Raw genomic sequence first — 26918 nt, 5'->3', positions numbered from 1 at the left:
ATGATTCTGGGAGAGACCACTAAATCTTGGAACAATAGGATCTAATGAAGACCAACTCCCTGCTTGAAAGTAATCAAATCATAGGTGTTGTTGAAAAGAACTCATAAGTTACTATCTGCAAAAGCTCCTCAAAGCAGAAATATCCACTACGACATCCTCAACAGGTAGATATCTAGGAGCATAGCTGAGATACTGAGGTTGCAGACTCCCACAGAGGGGCTTGGCTTGGTCAGGTAGGCACGAGGTCTGGTGGCTAAGCTGCCCCCATGAAAGTTGAGGAGCATATTGGATCTACGACTTCAGTGGTGAGGGCAAGCAAGGAGAGGCACCTGCAGCTTTTGAGCATCTAGTGGAGGAGAATTCCTGACTGAAGGAAAAAATGCAAGGGATAAAGATGTTAGGGGAACTGTTGAAAGAGTTCCAGATGGAGGCATCCAAGCTTCGCCAAAAGGTAGACGAGCTGGCCAAGGACAATGAACTTCTCCAGCCATCTCCTCCCTCCTCTTTCTTTGACCACCTAGTTGAGGTCACAGGAGGAACTACAAACCATGAGTTAACTCCAGTCAGCCCAGTTGGTTCCAGGAATGAACAGGCACCTGCAGCTCAGAAGATTCTACCCAATGGTACCTCATATGAATTTGAAGTTGTCTCCTCAGAGAAACAAAAAGCTTGAGTGAGCTTCTGGAGGTGAACAAGCAGTGGGACCAGCATTTTTGTTCTATGAAGCAGCAGAATGAACAGAAGATCACAGAACGATGACAGAAACTGACTGATTCTCAGATGCTGGTGAGCAAACTGGAGGCTGACCGAGAGCAGAAGCAACAAGACAGACAGAAAGCTTCTCCTGGCCAAGTCCAAGATTGAAATGGAGGAGGCTGAGAAAGAGAGATGAACAGCAGAAGGCAAGGACCTGAGACAGAGGGCTAAGTACCTCCAGGATCAATCAGCTGGCTCCCCTTACCCAACAACAGGATTACCAGGAGAAGGAGATCTAGCATCTGAACAAGGCCCTGGAGGAAGCCTTGAATATTCAGGCCTCTCCATCCCCTACACCCACTTTGGAAGTCCTGAGGAACCAAGAGGGCTCCTGCAGAAACAAGAGTTGCTCACCTGGAATGAATTATTGAAGCAACAAGTTAAGAACTTTGAAGAGGGCTTTCAAAGAGAACAGAGTGATTGTGAACAAATGAATGAAGAAAAGAAAGAGTTGAAAAAGCAGTTGGAGAAGCTTCTGGCCCAGGTTACCCTGTCTAATGCCCAACTAAAGGCTTTCAAGGAGGAAGAGAAAGCCAGGGAAGCCCTCAGGCAGCAAAAGTGGAAGATGAAGGCCCCAGGAGAGAGATACCACATGGACTCCTCCAGGAGCCTATCTGTGGGGCCTATCCCTACGCATACCGACCAGTACCCCCATTCCTGCACCACCATGGCTTTGAGGACTGCTCAGAAATCTGATATCCACTACCAGCAACGTCCACGGAGCATCTACCTCCAATCCCAACTCCCACCTGTTCCATCTGCCAGAATTTTCTTGGTGCCCCCCATGTGGTGTGATGAGGAACCGGAGCTCCCAGGTTGATGTCCTGGTCCAGACTTCAGAGCCTGAACCAACAGATTACCAGAGAACTAGAGGCCAATCTAACCGTATGACCAGAGCTGCTATTGAAACAAAATTGATGGGACAGTAGGCCTTGTGTCTATCCTTCTCTTCATCTTACCTCCATCTGAACCCTTCACAGACCACTGGGCTTTCTGCTTATTAGGAGCTCTTTGTTTTCCAGTGGGAATGCCCATGGAAGACTTTTGTTTCCCATCTAGAAATAGGAAAAGTGGGATGAGAGAGGAGCTGGGGTCTAGATCTAGAGAAAAGGAGAATGGAGTTACATGGCTCTGATACTCCACAGTGGGTCAGAATACTCTAGGGAACATTATCAAGAGCTATTGACTGTATTTTTCCCTTCTGTAACCCTCTTACCAAAATGAACATATCCTTTTTTGGTCCAGTGTAACATGTGTTGGTCAAGGTATTGGTATTTGTTTTCAGACTTTAAATGTCACTTCTCAGCATCCCCTCTTGAATAAATGCTGCACAGAGCACTGTTTAGGTATAGGAGAAGAGCTGACAAGATGATAATGTTTCTGATTAAGAGAAGCCCCAGTTTTGAGCCTTAACTTTTCTTCCAACACTTGGTCTTTTTTCCTCCAGCCACATTGGCTGGATACGTTGTAGGGTCTCCTGTGCTTCAGTGGTGTGGCAAGAGGGCTTGGGTTCTCTGCTTGTGGTTACCATGGTCTTTCCCTCAAGCTTGTAGTTCCCAAAATTTGAGATGGACTTAGCTGTGTGGCTTTGGAATGAGAAGGAAAAGAAGCGCCCAGGCCAGCTTCTGGGACAATTCTGAGACAGAAAGCAAAGCTGAAGTTTTTACCCAGTTTTTCTTCACATCTTTTTTCTTACCTCAAGGAGGACTAGAGTATGGTGCTCTGTGGTCTCTGACTTCCTAAGTCATTCCTTAGCCTGTCCACTTTTGTCACTTGGCTCTTTTCTGTGGTCCCATGTCTCAGTTCTCCTTCCCTTTCAAGAATGAGCCTGGGGCTGAGCTTTCCCATTCCCTTCACCTTTGATAAGAACCCACCGGGGATTTTATGGAACCAGCCAAGTTCCCACTATCTGTTCTCTGAGACTCCTACCCTACCCCCACCATAGCCACACACTCTGGCAGCTTTTCCTTCCTACTTTTCCAGATGAATTCTCTGGACCCAAGCTAGTGAAACACCTTGGGGACTCAGACTCTGGAAGTCAGCACATAGGAAAATGAAAAAATAAAGCCTTGACCTCTCACCATGGCAGCATATTATGATTTTCATCACTCAGAGTCATAACGCACTACTTGTTCGGGGCTGAAGGGCTACCTATGTGCTCTCCTCAGACTCACTGGCCAATCTACCCCTGATTTCTCCCCTCTGAGGTCAGGGACTGTTGTTTGCCACATCTATTTTCTCTTCCTAGGACTCTGTACATAGTAGGTCCTCAATAAAGAGCTGTTGAATGAATAAAAAACAAGTGTATATCTAGCTTCCTCTTGAATACTTTCACCTCTGAAGAGTTCACCAACTACAAGAAGCAGCTCATTATCCTGTTAGACAATACAAATTATTAGGAAAGTGTTCTTATTAAGTGGAGTAATATATATATATGAAAGTGCTTCGCAAACATCAAAGCACTATGCAAATTTAACCTATTATTAGATTCTTTGAATGAAGTGTAACTGTCTCTCTATGATTTCTATCCATTGTTCCTACTTCTGCATTTTGGGGCCAAGTTAGATCAAGACTAATGTCTCTTCATCTTCTTGACAATGAAGATGTCTTTGTACTCTCAATGTACATTACAGGTATTTACTAAAAGTTGGTTGAATTGACTTGAATCCCAGCATGGTATAAAGGAAGATCGTGAATGTAGAATCAAAGGGTCTGGGTCTAAGTTCAGTCTTTAGTATGTGTACCCTGTGTGATCGTGGACAAATCACTTAGTATCTCTGGTCCTCAGTTTCCTCACTTATCAAATAAAAGGACTGAATTCTATGATCTAAAATATCCTCCAGTTCTAAATATATGATCTTTCATATACTCAAAGAGATGTTTAACCTTAGTGCATTGCCTGGCACTGTAAGTAAGTAAATAAGTAAGTAAGCATTTCATAAATACTTGCTGACTGACATCTGACATGTGGACTAGTCCTCACTTTCCCAGGCTAAATGTTCCCAAGTTTTCCAACCAGTCCTCATATGGCATGATTTTGGGTTGTTTCACCATCTTGTTTGTCTTCTTCTGGATATGCTACAACTTGTCATGGCAGCTAGGTGGTACAGTGGATAGAGCACGAGTGCAGGAGTCAGGAGGACCTGAGTTCAAATCTCACCTCAGACACTTGACACTCACTAGCTGTGTGACCTTGGGCAAGTCACTTAACCCCAATTGACTTATCCTGGGTCATCTCCAGTCATCCTGATGAATATCTGGTCACTGAATTCAGATGGCTCTGGAGGCGAAGTGAGGCTGGTGACCTGCACAGCCCTCCCTCACTCAAAACAAAGTCAAGTGCAAGTCATGTCATCATTTCTCTGATGGCATGGTCTTCTTTGGCAATGAAGGATGAACACACACAACTTGTCAATGTACATCCTCAAGTGTGTTGCTCAGAACAGTATTGTAAATGCTAATTTACAATTATTATTGTAATTGTATTGTAAATACAGTATTGTAAATAGCCAAGACAATGAACAGAACAACTATTGCTACCCTTCTTCTGGACACCTTGCTTCTATTATTGAGCCTAAAATAACATTAGTTAGGGTTTTGGCGGGGGGGGGGGGCGGGGGTTGGCAGTCACTTCACGATGACAACTAAAGCTGAGTTTTCTATTCACTTAGATTTCTAGCTCCTTTTTCATGACTTTGAGACATCCTCCAATCTGTATGTGTACAGTATATTGTTATTCTCTAAACATTGATCAAAGGTTGCTTCCCAGTAAACATATTGGTATTTTGAAAGAGGGCCCGCTATGGCAATTGGCAAAAGAATGTAAGCCCAGCCCCCAAACCTCTTGACATAAAACTTTCTTCTCACTGATGGCAGTTAATGCCCCATTCCTGTGTGAAGGGCAAGGCAAGGTGATCTCCACCAATGAGGAGAAAGTCCCATGCCAAAGGACTTTGGGGCTCAGGTAACAGGGATGAAGAGCCACAAAACCCAGCAGGGCATGAGACAAAGAATGATACGAAAGCCTGCCTTGACTGATCAGGCTGCCTTGGGTAATGAAATTATGGGGGAATACATGAAAATCATCAACTTTGCAAGTCAACAGGGTGAAGATGATCAAAGCATTGTGGTATTTGCTGGAAATTATGACAATTCATGGTAGTTTCTGTATCTGCCCGCCATCAAGTAGGCTATTAGTAATGGAGGAAGGTTTAAAAACACTAGGGAATGTCCAATAAATTGTTCAAGCTGCAGTATGATAGAATATTGCAAGCATTTGTGCCCAGTTATCATGTAACATGTCATTATGGATAGGTTATGTCATGGGCCTGAGGCTTCTGATTGCCAGAGTTCCTCAAGATCTATCAAGGCTACACTCAAGAGGAAAAGGAAATATTTGGTGTGTTGAAGACACACATGTCACTGATATTGTCACAGTCATTATTGCTTGACCCTTTCGTGTATCCTGTGTTTAAGCCATCAAGAGACTTGGAGCACAAATTGAAGGCAGAGTTTTCCCCAAGGACACACACAAATCTCAAAGAATCACCACTGCAGACACAGAGGGAAATCTAGCGATGTAACCAGACTCCCCAGAGAGGTACAGCTATGCCAGTGAGCTCTCCCTGGGCTCTCCTTCAGTCTCTTACTCAACAAAATAGCATCCTCTGCAGTTGCAGTACAATATCTGGCCTTTCTCTGCTTTTGTAGATTGACTACAAGTTACAATGGAACCAGAGAGAGTGGCTGGTGCCTTCCTTCAGGATACAGGCAGGAACAACTGTTTCCTTCTTGCTCTAACAAAGAAACTGACCTGCCTCCCCACCCACCCTTTGCCAAGGTCAAATGAGACTTGACCAAGGTTCCATTTTCTTTGGGGGGGCAACAAGCCCAGAATGAATCAAAGCATGACTCTACATTTCATGACTCTACAAGTTACCCATTTCCAAGGGGGCATCCACCCTTTCCTCCTGTGTACACTCTCCTCTCTGGCTTTTCATCTCACCTGTCTGACCTCACATTCTCAGTCTCCATTCCCAACCGAATATTCCCCAAGACTCTATTCTGGGCATTCTTCTCTCTCTACACTCTCTTGATGACCTTATCAACTCTCATGGGTTCAGTAAACAATGGGAGCTTTGAAGAAGAGGTAATTTCCCTCAAACATAGGTGAGGAATGGTATTTCTATGTGTTATGTCTACGTAGATTTTGTGTCCAAATAGGTTTCTCTCGATGTGACTCACAAGGAGGCACGAATAGATATTTCCAGAATCTTCACTACCCACCCTTCGGCAGCACCAAAGTACCAAAGACTGGCTACTGTGCTTTCTTCAGAGAAAGGGTATGAGACTAAAATTATACTTATCTGCCCACCTGAATATTATAAACCTAGAGAGAACAATTTTAGGTTCAAGCTAAGCTATTGATCATTTTTTCTTAATGGGGAAGGAGTGCCCCAAGCTATATATCCAAGGTTTGACCCCTTTCCCAACAAATGACAGTTCCACAATGAATATACATGACAAATAGCAAATAAACTCACTTATCCATTCCAATTACAAACAGAAATCAGAGAAGATATACAGAAGAGAATATACCAGAAAATATGAAGAGTGAATAAACTTTCCTGTTAGAAGCACGATAACTCAGCTGAAGAGAGAGTTCTCTATCTCACTCAAAGGGGAAATTCTTTGAAGTCTAGTGTCATAAACTGGGGATAAGAAAGTGATTGAGGTGCTTGCTCCACTACATATAGATTTCTTCCTAGACTCTTTATCCCTTTTCAGGGATCTAAAGAAAACTTTCAAAGTTAGAAGCCAGAAAGCCAAAGATCTCTTCTTTCAAGCTGATGCCAACTCTGCCCCTCATGCAGACACAGAGCATCAAGCAATCAATCTTCCCAAAAAAGGAGAGCTCCAGGCAATGGGACTTTAAGTTAAGGGTCTTTAAGTTAAGGGTTACAAAGAGATTGTGCATGTGCGTGTATGTGTCTATGTGTGTGTGTTGGGTGGTGAGAGCAGAAATTCTTTATGTCAAAGCTGAGTTCAACTAGGGTTTTAGCCTTGTGGCCTAGTACCATTCTTCTCTCTCTAAGAATAGACAGTCCCCCAAATACACATACAGAATAGTAGATCAGTATGCAATACTTACCTATCTTCTAGTCTTAGGCCATACCACTACAGACCCCCTAAGAGCATCGAATGACGTGTCTCAGGCTTTGTAAGCTGATTTCATCAGTTAACTGAAACCATTGTCCAAATATACCAATAATTACTTAATTGCCAAATTTGGTGGTCTTTTCCATCTTAATTCTCTCTGCAGTCTTTGATTCTCTTGACTGCTCTTTCCTCCTGTGTGCACTCTCCTCTCTGGCTTTTTATCCCACCTGTCTGACCTCACATTCTCAGTCTCCATCTCCCATATGGGTATACCCCAAGACTATTCTGGGTATTCTCTCTCTACACTCTCTTGATAACCTTATCAAGTCTTATGGATAGAATAAGTGAATAAAGCACTAGACTTGGAGCCAGAAAGACCTGAGTTTGAATCTAGACTCTAAAATTCTGTGGTGTAATTGGGGAAAGAGGGTAGAAGCTGCAGAGGGGCAGATTCAGGATTAAAATAAGTAGGAACTTCCTGACAAAGTTATCCAAAACTGGGTGACTCAGGAAGGAATGATGGCTGTCCCTGGACTTCTTCCAGGGAAAGCTAAATGACCACCTGTTAGAGACTCTGTGGATGGGAATGCTTCTCTAGATAAAGATTCAACCATATCACCTCCAAGTCCCTCCCAACTTGAAGGTTTCATGGATTATTCTTACAATTGGGCAGTACATAGCAATAAATTATAAATCAATTTAGAGGATTTTGTTGTAATGATCCAGTCAGTAAGGAAAGGATTCTGAGCCACAATACCTTAGAATTCTTACAGGATTGGATAATTATATCTTACTTCAGCAAGAAGATCAAGTCTTCTACCCTGCCTCTTCCCCTCCTCCCATCCTCTAAGATTTAGGCCATTATTTTTTCCCATGTCTAAGAGTAGGGACTTTTTTTAGTTTTCTTTGTATTTCTACTGCTTGCCACAGTGCCAAGCATACACTAAGTGTTCAATAAATGCCAGTTGACCAACTGAGCAATTTTAACATACTAAGGTGTTTCAACTCTGGCATTCTGCAATTAAGGCTTTTAATTTCACAGCTGTAGGACAGCATCGAGGAGCTAGATGGCAAAGTGGATAGAGTGCGGGCCCTGGACTCAGGAAGATCTGAGTTCATATCCAGCCTCAGACACATATTAGCCGTGTGACCCTGGTCAAGTCACTTAACTCAGTTTGCCTCAGTTTCTTCATCTGTAAAATGAGGTGAAGAAGGAAATGGCAAATTAATCCAGTATATTTGCCAAGAAAACCCCAAATGGGGTCATGAAGAGCTGAACAAGACTGAAACGACTGAACAACAAAAAGTACAACGTCATGGTTATACAACTTGAGTTCAAATCCAACCTCTTTCACTTCTTACCAATGTGACCCTGAATAGTCCACTCAACCTCTCTGGAATGGTTTCCTCGCTTGTAAAATGCCTTTGAGATATTTTCCAGTCCTAAATCTACGATCCTGTGGTACAAGGTAATTCTCAGAAGAATCCCAATATAGCAGAGTAAACATGGTATAGCCTAAAGATCCGTGAACCTGGTTTGGAATCCCATGTCTAAAACTGACTAGCTATGTGACAACAGGCAAATCATTTAGCCTCTCTGCTACTCAGTTTCCATCTGTAAAACTGGGATTTTAGAATTTATCCGTGTTGCTATTAAAATGCAGTTAAGTATTGTTCTTGGTGCTTGAATATTTGCTAGGCATCCACAACATACTGGGTGCTGTGCAAAGCCATGGCACTATAGAAGCTAGTGGAGGGGTGAGGATTTAACGGACCATCATATGGCTAGTCATTCTCTTCATAGTCCTGTTCCTGAGTCTCCCCCGCCCCTCCCCACTGCAAAACCATGCTTTCTCATCCTGGAACTTCCCTCAGTACCTGGGGCATTCTCACCGTGGAACATCCAACCACTCTAATAGGCTTCTTAACCTAGAACATCCCTCTGTAACCCACCCCTACCTCACTCTTTCCATTGGTAAGTTCTTCCTGGAGTATTCATTTTGTGGGTTCTTTCCCATTGTCCTGCCTGCTCTGTTCTTGGCTTCCAGATTTCAAAGCCATCTCTCATACTGGGTACCTTCCCTCCCCACAAACAGGTTTTTCAGTTCTTTTTCAGTGTGTTGTCTATCCCTAGTAGAATATAAGTCTCTAGAGGTCAGGGATAGTCTTCCTTTGTGCTTATATTTTTATGCCAAGAGCTTTGCACAGTGCCTGATACATAGTAAATACTTAATAAGTACTTCCTTTGTCCCTTCCTGCCCTCCTTCCCTCTCTCTCTCCTTCCCTTCCTTCCTTCCTTCCTTCCTTCCTTCCTTCCTTCCTTCCTTCCTTCCTTCCTTCCTTCCTTCCTTCCTTCCTTCCTTCTTTCCTTCCTTCCTAGATACACAGTCAGGATTTTGTCTCTTACTAGGTCTTTTGACCACAACTATAGTGCTTGTTACATTACCACCAAACAGTCTTCCTATTAACATCTTATTTATCTTCTTCCCTATCCTTTGTCTAACTATTACAAGAGACTGTCTTCAGATTCTATCCAGTAGCAAAATGGAACTATCAAAGGCTAGAGGATCACAATGTCAGAACTGCAAGGGATCTCTGAGACAATCTGGCCCAACCACATTTTATGGACAAAGAAGCTCAGATCGGAGAAGGGGAGATTCTGATATTCAGCCTTATCTAGCTCTTTCTATCATGCCACTCACTTTACACTATTTGGTTCATCTGCCCTTCACAACAACCTGACAAGGTAAGTGCCTGCTACTATCATGTACATTTTTCAGATGAGGAAACCTGTTCCGAGAGTGAATAGCTTATCCAAGATCACCCAGCTAGGAAGTACCTGAGGTGGAATTTAAACCCAGGCCTTTTTGACTTTGAAATCCAGCATGATCTTTTCTATATAACGCCTTTGGAAATGACTTACCCAGGTTCATACTACTACTAGGGGCAGAGCTGGGCTTGAAACCTACTTGTGATTCAGAAAGCAGGGCTCTTTTCACTACACCCCACTCCCTCATCTTAGGCCCAGTCAAGCTCTTGGAGCTCCATTTGGGCATTGTGTAAATAACAATTCTTTTAGAAGCCTTTCCATGCTGTTAAATCATATAGAACTCCAAGGTGGGAACACCTTCATAATTTTTTTCAACTGGAGGCAGCAAGGTGGCATAGTGAATAGAGTGCTGGGCCTGGAGTTAGAAGGACCTGAGTTAAAATCTGAACTCAGATAGTTACTGTGTGACTCAGGACAAGTCACTCTTGCTTGCCTCAGTTTCCACATCTGGGAAATGAAGTGGAGAAGGATATGACAAACTACTCTAGTATCTTTGCCAAGAAAACCCCAAATAAGGTCATGAAGAGTCAGACACAACTAACTGACTAAACAACAACTACCTCCCAGGATTTTTGTAAGAGTAAAAAAGATATTTGCAAAACTTCAAGCACTGTATAAAGGGCTAGATATGTTCATTGTTGTTACTGCTTATTTGTAAGACTGCTGTAGAAAATTTGATGGGTACCAGAAGTCCCACCCTTGGAGCATTAAAGGAGATATTCTCAAGCATAAAAAATGAAAATGGCAATAATGGAACTCATATTTCTACAAGATATTCACAGTGCCTTATGAAATAGACAGTCCAAGTATGATTGTCCTCCTTTTATACATGAAGAAACTGAGGCAATGAGATGAAGTTATTTGCCCTCCATAACTGTGCCAGTAAGGGACAGTATGTATCACTTGACTCAAGTTGGGTCGCCTTTTCTTACACTGATTGTTGATTCTCAAAGCCTCAGGAAACCCCCAAAAAGACACGCAGGCCAAAGTGGAAACATGGGAGGGCAAGGAACAGCAAATGGAGGAAGAACAAGAAGCAAACTAAGGCTGTGGAAAGAATCCTGATTTGGGAGTCAGCAGACCTAGGCTTGAATCCCATCTCTACAACTTATTACCTGTGTACCTTAAGCAAGTCACCCCTCTGAGTCTCAGTTTATGCATCTAAATGTTTAAAGGGCTAACCTAAAGGAACTGGAAATTGAGAGGAGGATGACCATCAATTGAGGAATGGCTGGATAAGTTGTGGTACATGACTGTGATAAAATATCCTTGTGCTATAAGAAATGACAAGCCTGATGCTTTCAGAAAAACCTTGGAAAGACTGATATGAACTGATACAAAGAAAGTGAGCAGAGTCAGGGAGAACAGTGTACATGGTAACAGCAATGATCAACTGCAAGTGACTTAGCTCTTCTCATCAATGCCATGATCTAAGACAATCCCACAGGATTTGTGATGAAAAATGCTATCCACCTCCAGAGAAAGAACTGATGGAGTCTGAATGCAAACCAAATCATACTATTTTTTACTTTCTTTATTTTTCTTGGGTTGTTGTCTTTTTGTCTGTGTTTTCTTTCTCAACATGACTAATATGGAAATATGTTTTGCGTGACTGCACATGGTGGAACCTATATCAAATTGCTTGCTTCCTCAATGAAGGGAAAAGGGAGGAAAAGAGGGAAAGAATTTGGAGCTCAACATTTTTTAAAAGGAATGTTAAAAATTGCTTTACGATTGAATTGACTAATTGAAAAAAATATTTAAAAATAATTTTTTAAAATGAAATTTTACAAGAAAAAAAAAAGAGCTGGCCTAGATGACTTCTAAGGCCCTTCCTAGCTCTAAATCTATGAATTATGTTCCAGATTAATAGATTAAAAGGTCCTTATGTGGTAAGGACTCTGATTTTTATCTTTGTATCCTAGTTCAATGTTGGCCACATAACAGGTTCTTAATAAATACTTGCTGATAGTGAATTGATCAGTAGAGAGATAAAAGAACAGTTGACTACTGTGGGTCCAACCAACTTTTCCTCTGACTCGAACCATAGTAACTATTCACAAAATCCCAAACCTCTAGCTGGTGCATAGATAACTTGTTAAAATTCAACCATAAGCTTTTGGGTGAGATTGTACTATGGTATCAGTTGCAGGAGTGTCCTAGTAAATGGTTAGCAACCAGTTCTCTGAAACCATGACAAACTTCTAAGTTTCATTTGCATTATTAATATTTTCATCTGTTTCTTAAGTCCAGACAATAAGCAAAAGAGTAAATCAAGTCCCAATTTGTACCTTTTGTCAATTTCCAAGGTGTAAATGATCACACTGAAAAAAATACTTGAACACTCAGTTCTTGGCTTTTTTTTCTTTTCCTATGATATTAACACATTTATTTCACAGAACTGCAGAATTTTGGAGTTGCAAGAAGAGGTGAAGATTTAAAAACCAGCCTTCTGTGAAAACAATGTACACAGGACATATTTTTAAGTTTAATCTGAATTAACACATTCTCCATCACTTTTTTGAGCCTAGAAATCAACAAAACAATCTATCAAGCCCTGATTTGTAGCACTGTTTTGTTTTTTAGGTATAAATACTCACGTAGAAAAATTTAACCATCACCTGTCAATTGGTTCTTTTGAGCTGAGCTGGTATTTGTTGACTTCAGAATGTCCCTGGTTAGTGACAAGAGCACTGGACCAGGGTTCAAATTTCATCCCTGCTACCAACTACCTGAGAGTCCTTAGCGCCTTCCATCTTTTACATTTTACTGATTTGTCTCAGTTTGCCCCTCCATGAAGTTGAGTAGGGGTAGATTAAAGGGTCTCTGAAGTCTCTTCCATCTCACAATCTGACGGCTGAACACTCTCTATCCAGGCTGTTGTTATATATTTCAATAAGCAATTAGATGGTTGGTTAACCTCTTGGAGTAGCTGAAAAAGGGAAAGCTCATAGTGCTCCCTACTGGTTACTAAACAGATACAGGAACTTTAGAGGGAATATAAAAAAAAAAATAGAAATGATCCTTGTGGTTGGCCTCATGTAGAAGCAGGGGGCAAAGTGTTATTGAGGTGAGACCTTGATTCAGGAGTCCTGGGTTCAAGTGTCACTGTCACTTACGAGGTATGAGACCCAGCAAGTTGTTTAACTTCTTAGAGTCTCAGTTTTCTTGTGTGATAAAACTGGCACTACCTGCCTCCTAGTACTTTTGAAGCCATCAAGGATGATAATTGTCAGCCCGCTAAGCTTTACAAAAAATGCATACTACTCTGATAGCCTACTGGAGGTGTATGGTGGGCAGCAGGTGGGCACAATTACAGTATCAAGGTAGTCTTTCATTTTAGAAGAAGGTGGATTTGTAAACACTAGGTATTTCCTTTCAGCAATAAACAGATTAACTTTGGAACTGATTGTGTGACATGGGAGACGCTGGCACAAGACTGCTCAGCATGGCATACCCATATCATGCTCCATGACAATAGCCATGACACTGAGCAAGGGTCTGTCTGCATGGGAATGCACCAGAGCTTTTCTATACTGATAAAATTGCAGGTTTGGATCAAAAAAAAAATTTTTTAATGGAGGTCCTTAAAGCCCTCCTCTTTAGACAAGAAGAGAAATAATCTTGCCTGCAGGACATTGTCATCAGTTATAATTTGCCTCCTAAATCTGAAACCCAGTTTCCATCGAGAGACACAAATAAACAGGGTGCTGACCCAAGATCTTTGCTCTCTAGGAACCCAAAGATGAAACACTGAGTCCTGGGGCCCCTTACCAGAAGGGTCAGTTTCTGTGGGAGCAGCACTGATGCATACAAGCTGGCTTGAGGAGGATTCCCGGGGTTGTTGGCAAGGAAGTTCCAGACTCCCTCAGTCCTAAAAGCATTCTTCTTGAGGAACTCATATTCTCTCAATATTCCCTTAAGTGGAGTGAACAGAGGACAAGTGGCCAAGTCAGATTATAAAAGCACAGAACATGAGAGTTGGCAGGGGCCTCGGTAACCAATCCATATGATGCTCTCCCTCTGTAAGTCCATATTCTGGCATCTTCAAGTTTCAGCTAAAATCTCACCTTCTACAGGAAGTCTTTCCCAATCTCCCTTAATGCTACTGCCATCCCTCTGTTGGTTAGTTTCTGTTTATCTGTATATACCTTGTTTGTACATAGTTTTTTGCATGTTGTACTACTATTGGATTGTAATCTCCTTGAGAACAGGGGCTCTTTTACTTCTTTTTAGATCCCTAGCACTTACCCCAGTGCCTAGCACATAGTAGGCATCTGATTATGTTGTGTTTGTTCTTTGTTTTTGAAGAGGACCATGACATCAGAGAAATGATGACATGACTTGCACTTGACTTTGTTTTGAGTGAGGGAGGGCTGTGCAAGGTCACCAGCCTCACTTTCTCCTCCTGAGTCTTCTGGATCCAGTGACCAGATTCATTAGGATGACTAGAGATGACCCAGGATTCAATGGGAGATCTTGGCCTTTTAGGCTAAGGCCTTTTCAGGTACTCACTGAAAGTGAGGTAAAGTCCATTCAGTGAATAGGCCTCTTTAAAAAGTAGTCAGGGGGATGACCCCTTTAATAGAAAAAGAAAAAAAAAATAGACAAATCATGCTGGGAGAGGCAAGAGCCTCAGGGTTGTTGTTTTGAAGAGAAATTTTTACTATTGACCTTCACTTTAAGCCAGGAGGGTCCAAAACAGTCATTGAGTGGATGTTGCACACGGACCCTTCCTTGTTCTATCCTTGGGCTTCAGAGTGCAGGGGGTCTAAGGTTTTAGGGGAGATGAGAAGTGAAGGGAAGGGAAGGGAAGGAAAAGAAAGGGAAGGGAAGGGAAGGGAAGGGAAGGGAAGGGAAGGGAAGGAAAGGAAAGGAAAGGAAAGGAAAGGAAAGGAAAGGAAAGGAAAGGAAAGGAAAGGAAAGGAAAGGAAAGGAAAGGAAAGGAAAGGAAAGGAAAGGAAAGGAAAGGAAAGGAAAGGAAAGGAAAGGAAAGGAAAGGAAAGGAAAGGAAAGGAAAGGAAATCTGATAAATGTTTACTGATCGACTGATTTGTAGACTGTGAGCTGTTCAGAGTAGGACTGTCTTTTGCCTTTCTTTGTATCCCTAACACTTAGCACGGTGCCTGTCATGTAGTTGACACTTAATAAATGTCTATTTACTGACTGATTTTTAGATTGTAAGCCCTGGAGAGTGGGACTTTCTTTGTATCCCCAGAACTTAGCACAATGCCTGGTACATAGTAAGCACTTAATAAATGTTCCATAACTGACTGAGTAGTCAGATTATTCTTAACCACTGCAGCCCTTCAGAGGCTGATGGTAGAAGAGAAAAACTAGTCAGGTAGGTGGTACAGTGGCGGGCCTGGAGTCAGGAAGACACATTTTCCTGAGTTCAAATATGGCCTCAGACTCATGCTGGCTGTATGACCTTGGGCAAGTCACTTAATCCTTTCTGCCTCAATTTCCTCATCTGTAAAATGAACTGGAAAAGGAAATAGAAAACCACCCTAGTATCTTTGCCAAGAAATTTTGAAATGGGGTCACGAAGAGTCAGATACAACTGAAAATGATTCAACAACAAGGAAGAGATCATCACCCCCAGCTGGGGTTTTCTTCCCTGAGTTTGTGCACTCCTGCTTTCACTGTCCTGATTTAGGCTCATATGATTACATAGATAATAGGTTCTACCACAGAAATTATCTAGTAAAACCTCTTAATTTTACGATAAAAGAAAGAGATGTTCAGGGGGTGGGGTGGAGTGGCCTAAGTTATTAGTAAATTAAATATACGTCAGTGACAGAGACAAAGGGTCCGGTACAATATGTTTTTACTATACCAGAATGCCTCCGGGAGGAAGGAGCATGTGGATGTGAGTGGGCACCCGTGGTTACCCTGTACACCAGTGATGGAGTGAGCTCATTTGGAGAATAGCATTTCATCGTCAGAGGCAGCTTGTCTATTGTTATGATTCTGAAGAAAGCGTAATCCTGGCCATGATGTTAAGATTACGCTTTATTAATCCAAGAGTAAAATAACCTTCCTGGTCCCAACGTTAGATACCAAATGAAAACGTTGGCAACTATACGAAGTGGAAGACATTGTTTTCAGCACTAACTCTTCTTGGAGCATGGTGATTGTCTTCATATTTCACTAACTTTCCTTTCTATTTTTACTCTATTAGACATGATAAAGACATGCCTCTCCTTGGCATTTAAGGACTCCAAGTGACTCAGAGACATCGAAAGTGAAGGAAGAGAAAAAAAAGAAAGGATCTTTCTCAGGACCAGCTGCCCAGCTGGCACAGAATAGAAAGGAGCCTTCCTTCTCAAAAGACCAAGTCATCGAATCACAGAATCTCAGACTTGGGAAGGACCTGAAAGGTTTTAGAATCATTTTGTCATTTAGTCATGTCAGTCATGTCTGACTCTTTGTGACCCCATGGACCATGACATTTTCCTGACAAAGATACTGGAGTGGTTTGCCATTTTCTTCTCTCACGGATTAAGCAAACAGAGATGATATGACTTGTCCATGGTCACATAGCTATTAAGTGTCTGACAGCAGATTTGAACTCAGGTCTTTCTGATTCCAGGCCCAGTGCTCGATTCACCAAGCCACCTAGCTGACTCCTAGGCAAACTGATTTGCCCAGTGTCACATAGCTAATAAGTGTCTGAGGCCAGATTTGAATCAGGAAGTCTTCCTGATTCTAGACCTGGCACTCTATCCACTGTGCCACCTAGCTGCTTATATACATACAAACACACATACACCCTCCCGTGTGTGTGTGTGTATTACTCATACAGATACACACACATTTATATATACATACATGCATATGTATATGTACATATACACACACATACAGGGTGTATATATACATACATACACATATGTATATACATATACATATATATACATATATATATATAATTGGAGATAATCTTACAGGGAAAACACATTAGAGGGAGGCAATAAAAGGCTTCTTATAGAAGGAGGAATTTTAGTTGAAGCCAGAGAAGTCAAGAAGTGGAGTTGAGGAGAGAATATGAGTAAAAATGCAGAGTCAGAAGATGGAGCATCTTGTGAAAGAAGCATCAAGGAATCCAGTGTCACCAAATTGTAAAGTCAATTAAAGGTTGTAAAGTATAAGACAACTAGAAAAGTAGGAGGGATCCACTTTATTAAGGGCTTTAAAACCAAACAGATGGTTATGTCTTCCCAGAGTCTTTTCCTTCAGCAACTTGAAGGGGTGTTGACCTCTTCCACCTTCTCTCCAGAAGTTGAAAGTCAGAAGTGCCTGAAGCAACTTGAAGTTTGAAAAGTCCAGAAGGGGAATGGCCCATGAAGAGTCCAGAAGAGAACTAGAGAAGATGAAAGCTATTCCACTCTAACCACCTCCATTGTATCTCTCACACAGGACAGGGCGTTCACCTCCACCAATAAGGAGAGAATCCCATACCAATGGACCTTAGGGTTAGAATTTCATTGAGTTCTGGCAATTAATAGAAAGTCACTGGAGTTTGTTGAATGAGAGTGAAGGGGTGGGAAGATATGGTCAGACCTGAACTTTAAAAGGATTACCTTGATATTTGAGTAGATGGACTGGTGTAGGAAAAGATGAGTCAGAGACCAACCAGCAGGTTATTGCCATAGTTGAGGTGTGAAGTGATTAGGACCTAAACTAGAACTGTGATGGAATCATAGGAGAGATTCTTGAGGCCCTTATACCCTCCCCCTCCAGTAGGGGACCAGCCCTCAAGGGGGGATGGGCAGTGGCATTTGCAGCTACCTTTTTGAGAGAGACAGAGATTTGAGACAGAGATGAAGAGAGAAAGACAGAGAGCAAACAAAAAAAGTCAGGAAAAAACAAAAGGTGGTTTTTGGTGTCCCGTGTACTTCCTTCTTTTCTGGAGGCAACCAGGTGGCTCAATGGATAGAGTACTGAACCTAGAGAGAAGACCTGTGTTCATATCCAGCCTCACACACTTACTAGCTGTATGACCCTGATCAGGTCACTTAACCTTGTTTGCCTGAGTTTCCTCATCTGTGAAATGCGCTGGAGAAAGAAATGGAAAACCACTTCCGTATCTTTGTCAAGAAAATCCCAAGGATAGTATTGGCATGCTATGGTCCACAGGGTTACAAAGAGTCAGACACGCCTGAACAACAACAGCACAGGAGAGAAGCAGGCATATAGAATAGAAGTTATGCGTAGACATAGAATTGACAAGATTTGGCAAATGACAGGGGGATGAGAGAGAGTGAAGAGCTAAGGATGACAGTTATGTGTCAATAAAAGGTGAAAGGACGGTGGTGCTCTTGACAGTAACAGGTAGAGGGGAAGGTTTGGAAGGAAATATAATGAGTTCACTTTTGGACATGTTGAGTTTAAGATGTCTATAGTAATCCAGCTGAGATGGATATTTGAGATGGGAGGTCAAGAGAAAGGTTAGAGCTAAATAAATAAATCTGAGAATCATTATTACAAGGAGTCCAGCAGAAAACTAAACCTCAGGAGATCAGGAGATCTTGATGACCCCATGAAAAGGAGAAAAGAACTTGGAGCTAATGAACTTCCAGGATCTGTGAGTAAGTCTTCTTTCCCCTGCACTCATGAGAGACCCCTGTATTCATGAGAGCATAAGACTCGCATTTGGGGGTATATTTTGTATCCTATATTCTTACGTTACCACCTTAGTAAATCAATATTTATGAAAAACTGTTTCTATGGCAATAGTTCTAAGTTTGAGTAATTTATCTCAATCTGTAATCAATGAAAGAAGAGCAGTAGTAAGATAACAGAAATATTAGAGATTTCTCTGAACCCCTCAGGGTGACCCTTGAGGGGAGACGTTGCCAGGTGCCTTCTACAGATCTGACCTGCCTGAGTGAATAGGGCATAGGATAGCAACCTCAGAGTGTATCTTCTACATAATTATGAAGACAAATTCTGAATGTCTGAAACTATTGCTTGTCCTGCACCTCAGGTCAAACAGACCAAATCTAATCCCCTCTTCCTTTCAGTTTTCATTATGTGCTGGGCAGTGCAATCTTTAATATGTATCTGTTTAGAAAAAGAATTAGAGATGAAGTACTTGGAGACAAAATCATTGAACATTAGAGTTGGAAGGACCCTTTGAGCATGTCTTATATGGCCCCTTCATACAACCAGCTAACTCCTGGCGGGGAGGGGGAAGATAATCCTATCTTATCAGCTAATCATTATCTTTTTTTTACCATCTTTTTACAGTGCCAGAGCACTCTGCTATCCATCATCCCCTTTGATCCTCATAATAACTATGTATAGCAGATAACACCAGGATTATTATTGTCATTTCTTATGTGAGAAAACTGAAGCTCATAGCAAGGAATCCAAAGGTCATCTATCTAGCAAATGGTGAAACTGGAACTCACACCCAGATCATCTGATATCAGACAGAATTAAGGCTGTACAGAATAAAGATCTGAAGAAAGATGGCAAAGTATGATGGGAAAACCACAGAAAGAAGAACTGAGACCCAGGTTCTAACACTAATTCTACCACTAACCGTGCGCCTTTGGGCAAGTCACTTCACTTGAACCTCAGTTTCCCTGTCTATAAGATGAGAAGGCTAAGCAGTAAGGAGTTATAATTTTAGCATGACACACAAGGAATGGACTAAAGGAGCAGCTAGGTAGCACAGTGGAAAAAGTCAGGAAGAGTCATCTTCCTAAGTTCAAATCTGGCCTCAGGCACTTACTGGCTCTGTGACCCAGGGCAAGTCACTTAACACTGTTTGCCTCCATTTCCTCATTTATAAAATGAACTGGAGAAGAAAATAGAAAACCATTCCAGTATCTTTGCCAAGAAAACCCAAATGGAGTCACAAAGAGTTGCACACAATTGGAAAACAATTGAATAACAACAATGGACTAAACGTACACAGTGAGACATTACTCTACATTTTCATACAAGGTCAATGTGTTGATGCATTTTGCGTGAATATTTTGCTTCAGAAGATATCTTTTTCTTAGAAGAGTGAGTTATTGGGAAATAAGATGAAAAAAGAAAGAAAGAAAAGGAGCATCAATGAAACAAATGCACAGAAGGAAAAATCAAAAGGAGACACAAACAGGACAATTTTGTTAATGTATTACATTTAATATACATTAGAAACAAACTATGCAACAGAAGATGGGCTTCACATATGGTCATTTCTGTTCTTTACTTATCAGAACGTGGTTGTTACTTATGTTTATAATAAAGAAAATTAAAGAATAAAATAAAAAGGTTATACTAATTATCCTCTAATAGCTTACTACCCTTTGTATTCTTTGTTCTATGTCTTACTACGTTAAGTCTGAAGTCTCTACCAGTCTGTGTTTGGGATCCTTTCCTGTCCTAATGTCTTGTGTCTATGAGACAGAGCAAAGGCAAAGGAGCAAGGCCTGACAGTGAGAGAAGGGAGAAGTCCTGATGATGGGGGCTGCACATTCTGGCCTCAGGAGCACAGAGCAGGCAGTAAAAGGACAATCCCTGACTGCTCCAGCCAGATGTGGAATTCAAAAGCGCCTTGAGAATCTAAAGAGGTGCTCAGAGTGCCCTCTAGTGGCACTATTGATAGCACAACACCGTGAGAAGAAAAGACTCCTGAATGGGTTAGATTTCATGGAAAGTTAAGTATTAGAGCATCCGTAGGGGAAAGGGTAGAATTTACTATATTCCACTTCTATGTAATCATGTGAAGCATCTATCTGGTGACTTTCAGTAATCAGAGCTAACTGCTTTAAAAAGGAACCCATTCCACCTTGGGACAGCTTTTAAGACATTTTTCTTTTTATTAGTTCAAAATGTGAATGTCTAACTTCCATTCATTGCTTCTAATTCTACCAATTATAGTTGTTATTCAGTCATGTCTGACACTTTGTGATTCCATTTGGGGGTTTCTTAGCAAAGATATTGGAGTGGTTTGCCATTTTCTTTGCCAGTTCATTTCATAGATGAGGAAACTGAGGCAAGCGGAGTTAAATGACTTGCCTAGGGTCACACAGCTAGTAAGTGTCTGAGGTTGCATTTGAACTCATGATGCTAAGCCCAGTGCTCTGTCCTCTGGGCCACCTAACTGCCTCCTAATTCTGTCACTTCCATCTTCTAGTTCTTCCCTCTATGTCTAGAATGTACTTCCTGCTCATCTCCATTTTTCAATATCCTCCTTTTCCTTTGAGAGCAAGCTTAGCTACTTCTTCCATGAGCCTCCTTGGATTGCCCCAAATTTTGTTGTAGTACTCTGCCTGGACCTCTTCTTTAGCCCTATCACATTCTAGTCTATATTGTTGTTATTTCCATATGCTATACAGTGCTTGCACATAGTAAGTACGTAATAAATACTTTTCCATTCATTCATTTGTATCCCCCGTTTTCCATTGTAAATAAGGAGGAACCATTTCACTTTTCATCTTGCTACAGGGTCCAACACATGGTAGGTGCTTAATAATTGTTTGCTTAATTATACTGAATTGTTGGAGTTGGAATCAAGGGCTTTTCCAGAAGACACAAGGTGACCCAGTGACGTTATTAGTCTGACCAGGAGGTTTCTGATTTCCCATGTTGTCTGGTAAGTAAGCAAAGGTAACGTTATGAATTTCCTCATGCTCTCTATACCTTAGAGTCCACATTTATGAAACAGGAATAATAACACCTGTGCTGTCTACCTTGTAAAGTTGTTTGGGGGGGAGCAGAGCCAGGATGGCAGAGTAGAAAGATGCACCTACTCTAGCTCTTCCCCCACAGCCCATAAAATACCTATAAAATGACTCTAAACAAATTCTAGAGCAGCAGAAGCCACAAAATGACAGAGTGAAAGAGATTTCAAACCCAAAGTAGCCTGGAAGGCCAACAAAAAAGGCCTATCACATGGGGCAAGGAGTGGAGCACAGCTCACGGAGCCCAGCCCAGTCTTGACCATGCAGCACTGGCAGGAACAGGACAACAGGAGCAGGTCTCAGAGGAAGAATCCCTGGCAGCAGCTGTGGTTCTCAGATCCCTCAACTCACAAACACCAAAGACAGCTTCAAAGGTCAGTGAGAAAGCTTTTTCACCTGGGTGAGAAGGGAACCAGTCCCAGTCCCAGGTTGCAGCAGTGGTGGCAGCAGCAGCAACATCCATTTTTGGAGCCCTTAGCCTAAAGCCACTGGGAGAATTGAGCTGCTGATCTGAATCTCAGCCCTGAGTGGCAGTCCTGGGGTGAGGAAGAGTGCTGGCGTGGTGGAGCTGGTAGAGGCTCTGGAAAGGGAATTCTACTTGCAGATACTGGGCAGAAATGTTTTAGCAGCTCCCAGACCAGAACAGAGGCCAGGAGAGGAGTAAATTCCTCTCCTTTGATATCGCCACCTTGGAGTAACTGAGAACTTACAGGTTACCAGAGTATACCCTCTTTTTGACAAAGGACTCAAAAGTCAAGTAACTGGCTGGGGAAAAGCCCAAAACAGAGGGAAAAAATAAGACTATAGAAGGTTACTTCCTTGGTGAACAGGTATTTTCTTCCATCCTTTCAGATGAGAAAGAACAATACTTACCATCAAAGGAAGACATGAAAGTCAAAGCTTCTGCATCCAAAACCTTTAAAATAAATATGCAATGGTCTCAGGCCATGGAAGAGCTCAAAAAGGATTTTGAAGGTTGTTTTGATGATCAAATGATAAGGAAGCACTTTGAAAAATGGAAAACGTTGGATGGGGAATGACTGACAAATTATTATACATGAACAAAATAGAATATTACAACATTATAAGGAAGATGGATTCAAAGGAGTATGGGAAGACATATGAAATGATGTTAAGTGTAGTAGTAAGCAGAATCAAGTAACAATATGTGTAATAACTATAATAATGTGAACAGAAAGAGAAATGGAATGGAGCATTATATAATTATAATGACCAGGTTTAGCCTTGAAGAAGGGTTCAGAAAATGTATGTCCCATGCAGAAATGGCAGTTCTTCCTTTGAAAGAATCCACAGTCATATGCTGTGGATATTACATATAGGTGAATAAGTATAGTGTCAATTAAATTGTTCCTCCTGTTCATACCTGGAGTGCTTTACTATTGACCATCAATCAACAATCATTTATCATACCTTTTTACCCAGAGATCCTGTTTATTTGCTATACCCCAAGAAGGTCAAAGTTTGAAAAAACAAAAGGTTCTACAACCACTAAAATATTTAAAGCAGTACTTTTTAAGTAGGAAAGACGTGGAAAGAAAGTAGATATCTAGTGACTACAAACTGGATAAATAAATTATGGTAGTGTAAGATAGATTTTCATACCAAATTGAGTGAGCATGTTATTCCCTCCTTAAGCCAAATGTGAAGAGAGTAAGCTTCACTTTTTTCCTCTCACCTCCTCCCTTTTCTCCATTGAAAAAGCTTTTTCTTGCCCCTTCTATGAGAGATAATTGGCCCCATTCCATTTCTCCCTTTCTCCCCCCAATATATACCTTTCTCACCCCTTAATTTTATTTTTTAGATATCATCCCTTCTTATTCAACTCACCCTGTGCTCTCTGTCTATATGTGTGAGTGTGTGTGTGTGTGTGTGTGTGTGTGTGCATGTGTGTAATCCTTCCAACTACCCAGACACTGAGAAAAGTTTCAGGAGTTACAAATATTATCTTTCCATGTAGGAATGTAAACAGTTCAACTTTAGAAAGTCCTTTAGGATTCTCTTTCCTGTTTACCTCTTCACGCTTCTCTTGAATCTTGTGTTTGAAAATTAAATTTTCTTTTCAGTTCTGATCTTTTCACCAAGAATGCTTGAAAGTCCTCTATTTCACTGAATGACCATTTTTTTTTCCTGAGGTATTACACTCAGTTTTGCTGGGTAAGTGATGCTAATTCCTTTGATTTCTGGAATATCATATTCCAAGCCCTTCAGTCCCTTAATGTAGAAGCTGTTAGATCTTGTGTTATCCTAATTGTATTTCCATAATACTAGAATTGTTTCCTTCTAACTGTTTGCAATATTTTCTCCTTCAACTCTGGGAACTCTGGAATTTGGTTACAATATTCATAGGAGTTTCTCTTTTCAGATCTCTTTCAGGAGGTGATTAGTGGATTCTTTCAATATTTATTTTGCCCTCTGGTTCTAGAATCTCAGAGCAGTTTTCCTTGATAATTTCATGAAAGATGATGTCTAGGCTCTTTTTTTGATCATGGCTTTCAGGTAGTCCCATAATTTCAAAATTGTCTCTCCTGGATCTATTCTCCAGGTCAGTTGTTTTTCCAATGAGATATTTTACATTATCTTCTATTTTTTTATTCTTTTGGTTTTGTTTTGTAATTTCTTGGCTTCTCATAAAGTCATTAGCTTCCATCTGTTCCATTCTAATTTTTAAAGAACTATTTTCTTCAGTGAGCTTTTGAACCTCCTTTTCCATTTGGCTAATTCTGCTTTTTAAAGCATTCTTCTCCTCATTGGCTTTTTGGACCTCTTTTGCCAACTGAGTTAGCCTATTTTTAAAGGTGTTATTTTCTTCAACATTTTTTAAAGTCTCCTTTAGCAAGTTATTGACTCGCTTTTCATGATTTTCTTGCATTGCTCTCATTTTTCTTCCCAATTTTTCTTCCACCTCTATTACTTCATTTTCAAAACCCTTTTTGAGCATGTCCATGGCCTGAGACCATTGCATATTTATTTTATAGGTTTTGGATGCAGAAACCTTGTCTTCCTCTCTGCATTGTTCTTCCTCATCCAAAAGGACGGAAAAAAATACTTGTTCACCAAGGAAGGAACCTTCTATAGTCTTATTTTTTTCTCCCTTTTTGGGGCATTTTCCCAGACAGTTACTTAACTTTTGAGTCTTTTGTTAAGAAGAGGGTATACTCTGGGGACCTGTAAGTTCTCAGTTCTTCCAAGGTGGCACAATCAAGTGATGTGCACACTGGACCGGGAGCAACCAAAAACTTTTCTGCCCAGAATCTTTGCATAGAATTCCCTCCCAACAATGGCCTCCAGCTCCACCCCACCAGCACTCCTCCTCACCCCAGGGCCTGGCTCAGGGCTGAGATTCTGATCAGCTACTCAATTCTCCCAGGGGCTCCAGACACAGGGCTCAAAAAATGGACCATGCCATTTATTCTATTCTCTCTTTTGACCTTGTTCCTCCCCAAAAGTGTTTACCTCTAATTATTTCCTCCTCTCATTTGCCCTTCCTTCTGTCATCCTCTTCACCATCTTGTCCCCTTCTCCCATAATTTCTTGTAGTGTAAGATAGATTTTCATACCAAATTGAGTGAGCATGTTATTCCCTCCTTAAGCCAAATGTGAAGAGAGTTAGCTTCACATTTTCCCTCTCACCTCCTCCCCTGTCCTAGGTGAAGGAGCCCTCCCACTGACCTTTGAAGCTGTCTGTGGCATTTGTGGGTTGAGCGATCTGTTGCTGCCAGTGGTGCCCTGAAGCCTATTCTGAGTCCTGTCTCTGCCACGCTGTGCATCCCACACTGGGCTGCTCTCTGCTCTGAGCCTGCTGTGATAGACCCTTCCTGTCAGCCTTCCAGGCTGTCCTGGACTAGGCTTCTTCACTCTGTCGTTTTGTGGCCTCTGCTGCTCTAGAATTTGTTTAGAGACAATATTTACAGGTATTTTATGGCCTATGTGGGGGAGCTTCTACAGGTCCATCTTTCTACTCTGCCATCTTGTCTCTGCCCCCCTTTTCTTTTTTAAAAGATGAGAGATGACTTTTTATAGGAATGAGAGAAGGAATATATTTAGAAATAAAAGTATAAAATAAATAAAATAAAATAAAGATATAAAAACAATAGACATTGAACATTTTATTTTTAAAACAATCATTTATTTGGTGTCTACCAGGGGCTAGGCACAAGGAGTACAAATAAAAAGAAACAAAGACAGTCTCTGCCTTCAAAGAGTTTACATTCTAGTGGAAGATACAATGGATATGGGAGAGAGGTGGCAAGGGAAGGTAGTTTTTGGTCTAGGTAGTCACAGGGATTGAAGGTGGACCCACAGAATAATAGCTTGCCATGTCCTTTCCTTTAGTCACAGTACTATTGATCTGCTTATCATTTCTAGAACAAGAACAAAAGGTGGGGAGAAAGGTCAGGGCAGAGGTTATGTGTACAGAAGGCAAGATGCTCACACTGAGTAGCCCTTGGTGTCTTCGTGGATGACTGGGTGAGATTAGAAGGATGATCTGCAATGGACAACATATAAAGAATTAAGTGAATTTTCATTCAGTCACCCACCCATCAGGACGGCTTAATCATAGTACAAATATCCACAACTAAATAGAGCATTACCTGCAGTCGTGGTGCAAAAGAAGACTAGAGAAATTGGAATTCATGTCAATTAGTTAACACTAAATAAAAGAAGAAATATGGATGAATAAACATGCTATGAGTTCAGAATGCTGTAAATTACCTTCTGGACAGTCAGTGGTTTGCTATGTTAGACCTGTACAAAAGCTATTACCAAATTTCTATATCAGAGAAAGGTCATGAGAAGATAGTCTTCATTTATCTAGTGGAGATCAGCCAATTTGAACACATACAAGGGATATCTGGGACACAAGTCTTTTTCATCAGCTAAGGAATGGACTATCCAAATTGTGGTGGTACAAGTTTATCCAGATTATCTCATTGTGCCTGGAAAGTTATTGAAAGAACACAAGAAGAAATTGTTATCTCTCTGCCTCCGCAAATTCTCTTGTGTTTACATAGTGGTGTATGCTTTATATTATCTCCCTCTCCCCCAAAGAAAGTAAGCTCTTTGAGAAGTACTGTTTTGTATGTCTTGATATCCCCAGCACCTAGGACAGTGCTTTCCCAGAGAAGGCATTTAATACATGTTTATTAAATTGAATTGCATGCGCAGGTGAAAATCACAGACTTTCGGTAACAGTAAGGAAGGGACTTCAGAGGTCACCTAGCCTCATCTAAACAGAATACTATCTACAGCATCCTTGACAAGTGGTCATTTGGCCTCTGCTCAAAAACATCCAACAGTTAGAAGCCATCTACAGAAGAGAAACAGCCATGCATTTGAACTATACGCAGGGAGGACCTGTGACTCCCCATCTGACAAGGAAAATCTGAAGTCCTCTCCTCTGTAATACTACTAATACTGCAATACTACAATCAGAGGAAGAAAAGAGCCTTTTCCTCCAGAAAAAG

The 26918-nt window shown here is 41.3% G+C and overlaps 1 long non-coding RNA gene and 1 pseudogene across 2 annotated transcripts in view; both read left to right on the top strand.

Moving 5' to 3' along the window:
* Positions 1–20019, top strand: part of LOC140513127 (uncharacterized) — a 28519-nt gene extending 8500 nt beyond the window's left edge. The window contains exons 3-5 of one of the 2 annotated variants that reach the window (XR_011970080.1): positions 15930–16128; positions 18240–18339; positions 19001–20019. This is a non-coding gene — a long non-coding RNA (uncharacterized lncRNA). Of the gene's footprint in view, positions 1–15929; positions 18340–19000 lie in introns of both variants that reach the window. The other variant, XR_011970079.1, reaches the window with a different exon arrangement.
* Positions 395–14547, top strand: LOC140513887 (TNFAIP3-interacting protein 1 pseudogene; annotated as a pseudogene).
* Positions 20020–26918: the final 6899 nt, after the last annotated feature.

Source organism: Notamacropus eugenii, chromosome 7 (assembly GCF_028372415.1).
Source record: "Notamacropus eugenii isolate mMacEug1 chromosome 7, mMacEug1.pri_v2, whole genome shotgun sequence".
In the NCBI taxonomy this organism is placed as follows: Eukaryota; Metazoa; Chordata; class Mammalia; order Diprotodontia; family Macropodidae; genus Notamacropus; species Notamacropus eugenii.
Note: the sequence above shows the minus strand (reverse complement) of the source record. Positions and strands in the feature narration are given on the sequence as shown.